This window comes from Giraffa tippelskirchi, chromosome 12, assembly GCF_054371585.1.
Source record: "Giraffa tippelskirchi isolate mGirTip1 chromosome 12, T2T-mGirTip1v1.2.pri, whole genome shotgun sequence".
Classification (NCBI taxonomy): Eukaryota; Metazoa; Chordata; class Mammalia; order Artiodactyla; family Giraffidae; genus Giraffa; species Giraffa tippelskirchi.
In genome coordinates this window covers 55,189,557-55,200,030 of record NC_137286.1, presented here as the reverse complement: position 1 = coordinate 55,200,030, position 10,474 = coordinate 55,189,557, and the positions used below count along the sequence as shown (strand labels likewise).

Here is a 10,474-nt window from a genome sequence, read left to right as displayed (position 1 = left end):
TACTGCTTACTTGCTATTGTGCAGACCACTTCCTAAAAGGCCATAGACAAGTACCAATCTGTGGCCCAGAAGTTGGAGACCCCTGCTCTGAGCCACCCTAAGAAGTAAGAGTCTTTCTCTGAAATTATTCTGTAATAAAAAATGATTTTTGCTGTGGTTGTTCAGTCACCATGTTGTGTCCGACTCTTCGTGACCCCATGTGCTGCAGCACGCCAGGCCTCCCTGTCTCTCACCATCTCCTGGAGTTTGCCCAAGTTCATGTCCATTGCATTGGTGCTGCCATCCAACCATCTCATCCTCTGTCACCCTCTTCTCCTCTGCCTTCCATCTTTCCCAGCATCAGGATCTTTTCCAGTGAGTCAGCTGTTCACATCAGGTGGCCAAAGTATTGGAGTTTCAGCTTCAGCATCAGTCCTTCCAATGACTATTCAAGGTTGATTTCCTTTAGGATTGACTGGTTTGATCCTCTTGCAGTCTAAGTGCCTCTCAAGAGTCTTCTCCAGTACCACAGTTTGAAAGCATCAATTCTTCACTGCTCTGCTTTCTTTATGGTCCAACTCTTACAACTGTACGTGACTACTGGATAACTTTGATCTATGATTTTGAAAAGGCAGAGAAACCAGAGATCAAATGGCCTTTTGAGTGGTGATAAGTATGGAATTTCTATTTAAAAAATCAGAAGCTCTAGTGGAGTATGTTTGTAGCTTTGATTGCATTACCTCTATAAACAGATTTGTGAACAGCAGATTCAGTTCCAGAGAATGAGGCACAGCTTCTACCCAATGATTTTAAGGGAATCAACCCCAGATATGCTATATGTAGTATTGTCAAGTCAGTTTGACAAATGTCTTCTGGAAGAGCACTATAATCTCTCCATAGTGGATTTGTTTTTTTCCAGAAGACAATTGGTGCACATATTATTTCTGTTTTGTCAATATCCCACCTTTAGGTATATCACTTCTCTCTACTCAGTATGGTCCTGATTGGCCCTCCCTCATCATGTCCCACAAACTCTGACCACTTTTTCTGACACAGGGTTGGTTTGTGGCACAGACTGAGCCAATAATTAAGCTCCATCTCCTTAGAGAGAGTCCAAGTGGAATCTTCCCCAAGATTGCCTCGTGCTTATTGGAAGAGGCAATATCTCTTTATCTCTACATTTTACAGCTAAAAAGAGGTAAGCCAGAGATGGCCAGTGGTTATCTTACTCACACAGTGAAAGAAACCTTCATTTCAATGAAATGAGAGTTTAGAAGGAGATGCAAAGAAAGATCACTGACAATATTCTTGGGGTCCATGGGTCTGATTGAACATTTAGCTGACTGTTCTCCTGGACATCTTTTAGTGAGCCAATGAAATTCAGTTCCTGTCTGAGATTATTTGAATTGTTTTGTCACTTCAAAAACATTCAGCCTATTTTAACAAATTATTTGGATGAATTGTATTTGAGTTGAATCTACTACTACTTAATTCCTCCAGTCCACATTCTCCACACCTAGTTTGAGTCAGGATAATCTAGGATTGCTGCATATAATTGCATTTTTTTGTGTTTAACTGAAGGTCACTCAGTTGTATCTGACTCTTTGAAACCATATGGACTATACAGTCCATGAAATTCTCCAGGCCAGAATACTGGAGGGGGTAGCCTTTCCCTTCTCCAGGGGATCTTCCCAAAGCAGGAATCGAACCCAGGTCTCCCACATTGCAGGTGGATTCTTTACCACCTGAGCCACAAGGGAAGCATAAGCCAGGAAGCTTTAAGTGTCTTTAAGTGAAGAATCTGCTATGGCCAATAGCTCAGAAAATGTCCATTGAATACAGATATACTGGATTAATAAAAATGTGAAAGTACTAGGTAAATAATTTCAATGTTATATAAGTGATGATCAAACTAAGAATACAGGTTTCCATTCAGTTTTAAAAAATCCCAGAGAGGTATGTGATGAACAAAGACTACAAGAATATGACTAAGGTAGCCATGAAACTTCATTCTTATGACAATAGAAAGGATTCCCTTATCCATTAATGATCTACCTTTCTAAGTAATATGTAGTTTTTGCCTCTCTGCCAGTGGGCATGGCTAAATATCAATGCAGTCACATAGGGTGGAATATCAGTGACTAGGAGGCTACATTTTATATTTATACTATACTTCTCTAGAGTCAAAACCCAGTAATACCCTGGGGTTTTAGGATTTCTTTTCTCAGTTGTGAGCATAAGAGCAGGAAAATGAATGAACAGGGAGGGACTGGGAGAAGGATGGGGTGGGAGGCTGGGGTTAGCAGATGGAAGCTGTTATATGCAGAATGGATACACAGCAAGGTCCTACTGTACAGCACAGGGAACTAGATTCAATATCTTGTTATAAACAATAATGAAAAACATTAAAAATGTATATACATGTATAATTGAATCATTTTGCCGTATAGCAGAAATTAATACAACACTGTAAATCAACTGTACTTCAATAAAAATAAGAAAATGAATGAAGTTAGCTGTAAGAGATTACTTGTGTTTTACCTGATTTTCTTCTAAAAAGTGTTCATTTTATATGGTTCAACATGAGTACTCAATGATTTTAATTCTAATATTATTACAAATGTAACATTAGCATTACTAATGAAAGAACACTTACTACAAAACAGGAACTGGAATGAATCCTTAATTTACTTAAAAACATGTGATCTTTCACAGCATTGACAGTCGTACCAATGAAAGAAAGTGAAGGTGAAAGTCACTCAGTCACTTTGACTCTTTGCAACCCCATAGACTATACAGTCCATGGAATTCTCCAGGCCAGAATACTGGAGTGGGTAGCCTTTCCCTTTTCCAGGGCATCTTCCCAACCCAGGGATTGAACCCAGGTCTCCCACATTGCAGGTGGATTCTTTACCAGCTGAGTCAAAAGGGAAGCCCAAGAACACAGGAATGGGTAGTCTATCTCTTCTCCAGCAGATCTTCCCAACCCAGGAATCAAACTGGGGTCTCCTGCATGCAGGCAGATTCTTTACAAACCTAGCTATCAGGGAAAACCAATAGGTGTAAAGCCCAGTTGGTAAAGTACCAATAGGTGTAATTATTTTCTTACTATACAGATGAGGAAAATAAGTCTCAGAAAGGTTAATTAACTGGCCAGTGTCACAGAGATTGCATATATGGGAGCCAAGACTTGAACCCAATGAATCCGGTTCCTGAGTCTGCACCATTAGCTGCTGTGTTATATTATGCCACAAAGTAACTGTCCAGATTCCAGGCTTATATTTCTCCTTTTCCAGTCATAACACAGGTACAATAAAACAAGGTAAGATTTTTTGGAGTTTTATATCCTCTTCCTCTGATTTCTTATTCAAGACATCAATGAAATGAGACCACTTTTGGTGTCAGCATGTTTAGGACTTCTCTGAAACTCTGAATGGTCCCTGGGTCAATACAATAACAAGTAAAACTCATTACTTTATTTAATGCCATTGTTGTTTCAGTTATCTCCTAGTCATCTCATTTCATGAGGGAGGGATTTCTACTCTAGGCTTTTTAGAATGGCCAACAAAAGTCACCTGACACTGGACAGATGAGATCAACAGCAATTTATAAATCACATGCACTCTCAGTTTAGGGGAGAAAGACAGTGCCTACCCCACAGGGCCACATGGAAGCTGCATTCAGGAACAGAGTGAAAAAGTAAGTCTGTGGAGTCAGTCTTTGTAGCATCAAGAGGATGGGGTGACCCATGGTGTCTATGGGATTGGCTTGTTTAAATAATTCCACAGACTGGCAGTCAGAGATAGGCAGGAACTGTGTCTGGTCATCTTAGACAGAGGGTTGTTTGGCTAAGGGGATTCATCCATGAGGGCACCGTGGGGAGGAAAACCTGCAGTTAGGTCATTTAAGGCCCTCTCAGTTTCCCTGGTGCTTCCCTGGTGGCTCAGACGGTAAAGCGTCTGCCTGCAGTGCAGGAGACCTAGGTTCGATCCCTGGGTTGGGAAGATCTCCTGGAAAAGGAAATGGCAACCCACTCCAGGACTCTTGCCTGGAAAATCCTATGGATGGAAGAATCTGGTAGGCTATAGTCCATGTGGTTGCAAAGAGTCGGACACAACTGAATGACTTCGCTTTTCAGTATCCCTATATATCAAGGCAGCAGAGAATATTGGGCCTTGATTTTAGGCTTTAAATGCTGTTGTCTGGCTTGATGGTTCTAGTAGAAGCAAAATCTGAAACAAACAAAACAAAATAGTCCTTGATATGTTTGTATAAAACTGAATGTGAGAAAACTTTTTCTTTAGCCAAAAGAGGAAGGAGGCTGACTAATCGTAAACAGTGGTCAGAAGCATTGCTTCAATACTTTGTAATCTTCAGGTCCTAACTTGTCCTTTGGTTTTTATAAAAGCACAGATGAAATGCTAGATGAGTTGAGAATTTCCAAATCATTTATACAGATGCTCATATTTTTAGGCTAACAGACAGGACAAAGATATCTTCAAATATTTTTAAATATCTCCTATGACTGTCCTGTAGCATAAGCTACTCAGCTACGTGATCTTGGGCAAGTTGTTCCATTTTCTTCGGCTCAATTGCTTGACTTTCAAATTAGATATAATAATATCCATTTCAAGGGATTATAAGAAACTTGAATAAAACAACAGATATGAATGGGCTGCCACTTCAGAATACTCAAATATTATTCCTTTCTTTCTTCCCCCTCCACTTACCATTTGGTTTTTGTCTTTTTATACTACTGACAATTATTAGATTCTACCTTACTTTCTATGGTGTGCAGATGCAGCTATAACTGCTAGATCCTCTTATCAGGCCATTGTAAATGTAACATTTGAGTCAATCAAAGGCATCACCTTAGTACTGAGTACACAACTATATGTACATATTACTTCTATACCATGTCATCCATGAAATCCCCAAAGTCTCAACATTGAATACAAGAAGCTGCCAGAGTGGAACAAAGATACCTCTGCTTTCAGTTGTCTACAGGTTGCATTTGTGATGTTTAAATCCTAAACAATGACTAATGGTGCTGGTGGGAAGTGAAATGTCAGTACCTCCAGGAGTTAATCAGATGTTTCATTGCTAGATGAAGTAGAGGAAAAAGGAAACATACGATAATGGCCTATCTTTAGAATCCAAGAGAATCCCATAGCACCTTTCTGCTAAAGTTAAATTTTAACTTAATTTCTTCATCATATATAGACTTCCAGATGTACAAGCAGGATTTAGAAAAGGCAGAGGAACCACAGTTCAAATTGTCAACATCTGTTGGATCATAGAAAAAGCAAAAGAATTCCAGAAAAACTTCTGCTTCATTGATTACACTAAAGCCTTTGACTGTATGGATCACAACAAAATGTGGGAAATTGTTCAAGAGTTTGGATTATCAGACCACCATACCTGTCTCCTTATAAACCTGTATGCAGGTCAAGAAGCAACAGTTAGAATCAGGCATGCAACACAGGACTGGTTCAAAACTGGGAAAAGAGTACGTCAAGGTTGTATATTGTCACCTTTGTTAATTAACTTTTATGCAGAATACAGATGCAAAATGCCAGGCTGAATGAAGCTCAAGCCAGAATCAAGATTGCTGGGAGAAATATCAATAACCTCAGATATGCAGATGATACCACCTTTGTGGTAGAAAGTGAAGAGGGACTGAAGAGTCTTTTGATGAAAGTGAAAGAAGAGAGTGAAAAAACTGGCTTAAAATTCAACATTTAAAAAATGAAGATCATGGCACCCGGTCCCATCACTTCATGGCAAAACGATGGGGAAACAATGGTTTGAAACAGTGACAGACTTTTTCTTGGGGGCTCCAGAATCATGGCCGATGATGACTGCAGAGCCATGAAAATAAAAGATGCTTGCTCCTTGGAAGAAAAGCTATGACAAACCTGGACAGTGTATTAAAAAGCAGAGACATTACTTTGCTGACAGAGGCCCATGTAGTCAAAGCTATGGTTTTTCCAATAGTCATGTATGGATGTGAAAGTTGGACTATAAAGAAGGCTGAACACTGAAGAGTTGATGCTTTTGAAATATGGTGCTGGAGAAGACTCTTGAGAGTCCCTTGGATTGTAAGGAGATAAACCAGTCCATCTGGTTTGATCAGGAAATTAGGATTTCCTGATTTTCTTATATTCTGATATTCAGGATTCCTGATCAGGATATCAATGAATATTCAGGAAATCAGTCCTGAATATTCATTGGAAGGACTGATGCTGAAACTGAAGCTCCAATACTTTGGCCAGCTGACGTGAAGAGCTGACTCATTGGAGAAGACCCTGATGCTGAGAAAGAGTGAAGGCAGAAGGAGAAAGGGATGACTGAGGACTAGATGGCATCACTGACTCAATGGACATGAGTTTGAGCAAACTCTGGGAGATGATGAAGGACAGGGAAACTTGGTGTGCTGCAGTCCATGGGGTTGCAAAGAGTCAGACACAACTGAGCAGCAACAAATACCTGTTTTATGCTAGTCATTCTATTAACTTCTTACTAAACCTCATGATAGCCCATGGCTACGCCAAACTTAACATGTCCGTGATGAAATTTCCATCTTGTACCCATTCCCCACATTCTTTCTCTTCTCCCGATTTTAATGAAGGGAACTGCCAATGTCTATTAAACTGAATCAGAACTAGGGCTTCATCTGGGGTCCCTTCCCTCTCCTATCCTTCATAACCAATCATTCCTATTGTCCTGTCAATTCTTACTCTTAATCCACTTTGGTTTTTTATCCCATCACCACCTTCAGCTTTTATCCAGATTAAAACATTCAACAATAGCTTTGTTGGTGCATGCATGTTTCACATAGTAACCAACTACCTTTTCTTATTTAAAAACATTCCACACAATAGGAGATAGGAAGGTTTTAGCATGATGGTGAAGATCCACTCTAGCCTATTTCTTCAACTAATTACAATTGAAATCTTTGGACAAAATACAAAACTGATTATTTGAGGGCTCTGAAAAGTAAATAAAGCAGGTGGAGTAGAGCCAAAACTTGAGGTAACTCTATAGAGCTGTTTGCTGACATTTTTTTTTCCTTTCTATCCTATCATACATTTTCTCTCAGCAAGGCAGGAGTAGTGCAGTCTTCAGCTAAAATTTTGTGTAAAATTCTGTGTTTCTGGCTAAAGGAACAAAGAAAAGAGGACTCTCAAGGTGAGATGTATCGAGAGATGGATACTCAAAGGAAGAGAAGAGGTGCCCCTAATTCTCTGTGTAGGAACAGGCAAGTGTCATCCACACCTCGAGCTATGTCTTTGTGGGAGAGACCAACGGTAGCTTAACTAAGGCTTAGATGAACGAAGAGAATGGAATGACACACACAAATCTTTCAATGCAGTCTCTGAAGAGTATACGTACGGAATAAATACAAACCAAAGATGGTAAATGCTTGCAGAACTCTGCTGAACTCTGCACAAGTATCTGTCTAAATTCTGAGCTGTTCAGCATAGTAAGTGTTAGTCGCTCAGTTGTGCCCGACTCTTTGTGACCCCATGGACTGCAGCCCACCAGGCTCCCTCTCTCCATGAGATTTTCCAGGCAAGGATACTGGAGTGGGTTGCCATTTCCTTCTCCAGGGGATCTTCCCAACACAGGGATTGAACCCGGGTCTCCTGCACTGCAGGCAGATTCTTTACTGACTGAGCTACAAGGCAAGGGCAGTTTCAAATCCTCATAGCAAACACTTTGAGAATTTAACCTAATAATGAGGTTCTTCCCACAGAAGAGAAGACACAACCTAATTAGACTGATTGCTTGCTGAAAGGAAAATAATAATATTTTTCAGAGAACTTTCAAAAAAAAAATAATATTTTTCAGAGAACTTTAACAAAGTACAGTGCCCAACAACTTAACATTCACAACATTCAGGGTGTAATTCAAAATTAATTGATTCAAAAACTAAACAAATTTCAACAGTAGCAAATAATAAAATGTGACAGAAAATAATAAAATGTCACAAAATTGTCAAGATAAAAATAAACATATGCCAAGCCTGAGGTTAGTCCAAATGCTGGAAAAATCAGACACATGCTTTAAAACATACTTTAAATTTTATTAATATTTATGTAAAGAAAAATACATTGAAATGAGTAATAAAAATGAGAAACTGTCAACAGAAATAAGAATTATACAAAGAACTAAATGTGAATTTTAGAGCTGAAAAATAGAATATAAGAAATTTTTTTAAAGAATGCTAAGTGGATTCAATAATAGAATAGTGACCAAAGAAAAAAGAGTAAACAAGCTTGAGGGTATATCAATAGAAATTATCCTAAGGCTAGAGAGAGAAAAGATTAAAAAAAAAAAAAAAGAACAGAGTTTTGATTTCTTTGAATGTGTAATTGAAGTTCAGAAGAAGAGGGGGAAGGATATTGGGGTTGAAATAGTATTTAAAGCAATAACAGTAGGAAACATAAATTCTTGAAAAACATATTTATAGGTTGAAGACTGGCAAATTTCAACCTAGATAAAACGAAAGAAGATCATGTGTAGATATATTATAATCAGTTCACAACTAAAGATAAAGAAAAATGTCTAGAAAATGGCATGACATATAGTGGAAGAAAAATTTGAATAAATTTCTCTTTAATTTCTCTTTAATATCCTTAAAGCACTGAAAGAAAGAGCAACTCAGAATTCTATCTCCAATAAAAATATTCTGCAGAAATAAAAGTGAAATAAATAAATTAAAAAATAAACAAACACTAAAAGAAAATTTATGAAATTCTAGAGGAATTTCTTCAAGGTGAAAAGAAAATGATACAGAGATTAGAATTTTTAGAAATTAAGGAAAAGCAAGAAAAATACCAAATAGCAGGATAAATGTAAAAAATTACCTTTACTGACTAAAACAAAAATGTATATTTGATTATTAAAGCAAAAATTAATACATTTTTGAAATTCTTGAGATATATAGAAGTAATGAGTATGACAATTGTAAGATGAAGATGATTGTGGTGGAGAAAAGAACTAATATAGTTGCTAAGATTTTCATTTTACATACAGTGATACAATATTAAAGGTAAAAGATTAAGTATGTATGCTGAAATCTCTAGAGCAATCACTAAAATAATACAAAGATATTGACAAACATTCAGTAAATAAAATAAACAGGTGAAATAAAAAGAAAGTAATAAAATTATGGACATAAATCCAACTCAATCAATGATTATATTAAATGTTAATAGTTTATATACCTCGATTAAAAAAAAAAAACAAAAAAAATTGCTAGAGTAGCTTAAAAAGCAAGACTCACTATGTGCTGCCTGTAAGAAATGTATTTTATTTTTATTTTTTAGATTAATTTATTATAATTGGAGGCTAATTACTTTATAATATTATGGTGGTTTTTGACATACATTGGCATGAATCAGCCACGGTGAACATCTGTCCCCCTGTCCCTAACCCCACTCCCACCTCCCCTCCCTGTCCCATCCCTCTAGGTTGTCCCAGAGCACTGGCTTTGAGTGCCCTGCTTCATGCATCAAACTTGGACTAGTGATCTATTTCACATATGGTAATATACATATTCGGAGAAGGCAATGGCACCCCACTGCAGTACTCTTGCCTGGAAAAACCCATGGACGGAGGAGCCTGGTAGGCTATAGTCCATGGGGTCGCTAAGAGTCGGACACGACTGAGCGACTTCACTTTCACTTTTCCCTTTCATGTACTGGAGAAGGAAATGGCAACCCACTCCAGTATTCTTGCCTGGAGAATCCTAGGGACGGCGGAGCCTGGTGGGCTGCCGTCTATAGGGTCGCACAGAGTCGGACACGACTGAAGCGACTTAGCAGCAGCAGCAGCAGCAATATACATATTTCAATGCTATTCTCTCAAATCATCCCACCCTTGCCTTCTCCCACAGGGTCCAAAAGTCTGTACTTTATATCTGTGTCTCTTTTCCTATCTCACATACAGAGTCACTGTTACCATCTTTCTAAATCCCATATATATGTGTGTGTGTTAATATACTGTATTGGTGTTATTCCTCCTGACTTACTTCACTCTGAATAATAGGCTCCAGTTTTCCCCACCTCATTAGAACTGATTCAAATGTGTTCTTTTTAATAGCTGAGTAATATTCCATTGTGTATATGTACCACAGCTTTCTTATCCATTCGTCTGACAATGGACATCTAGGTTGCTTCCATGTCCTGGCTATTGGGAACAGTGCTACGATTGGGGTACATGTGTCTCTTTCAATTCTGGTTTCCTTGGTGTGTATGCCCAGCAGTAGGATTGCTGGGTCATATGGCAGTTCTATGTCCAGATTTTTAAGGAATCTCCACAATGTTATCCATAGTGGCTGTACTAGTTTGCATTCCCACCAACAGTGTAAGAGGGTTCCATTTTCTCCACACCCTCTCCAGCATTTATTTTTTGTAGACTTTTTGATAGCAGCCATTCTGACCAGTGTGAGATGGTACCTCATTGTGGTTTTGATTTGCATTTCTCT

The 10,474-nt window shown here is 38.3% G+C and overlaps 1 non-coding gene across 1 annotated transcript; it reads left to right on the top strand.

The window, feature by feature from the left end:
- The first annotated feature begins 3,911 nt into the window (after nucleotides 1-3,911).
- TRNAC-GCA (transfer RNA cysteine (anticodon GCA)) lies at nucleotides 3,912-3,983 on the top strand. The gene has a single exon. It is a non-coding gene; the product is annotated as a tRNA-Cys (tRNA).
- The last annotated feature ends 6,491 nt before the right edge of the window (nucleotides 3,984-10,474 follow it).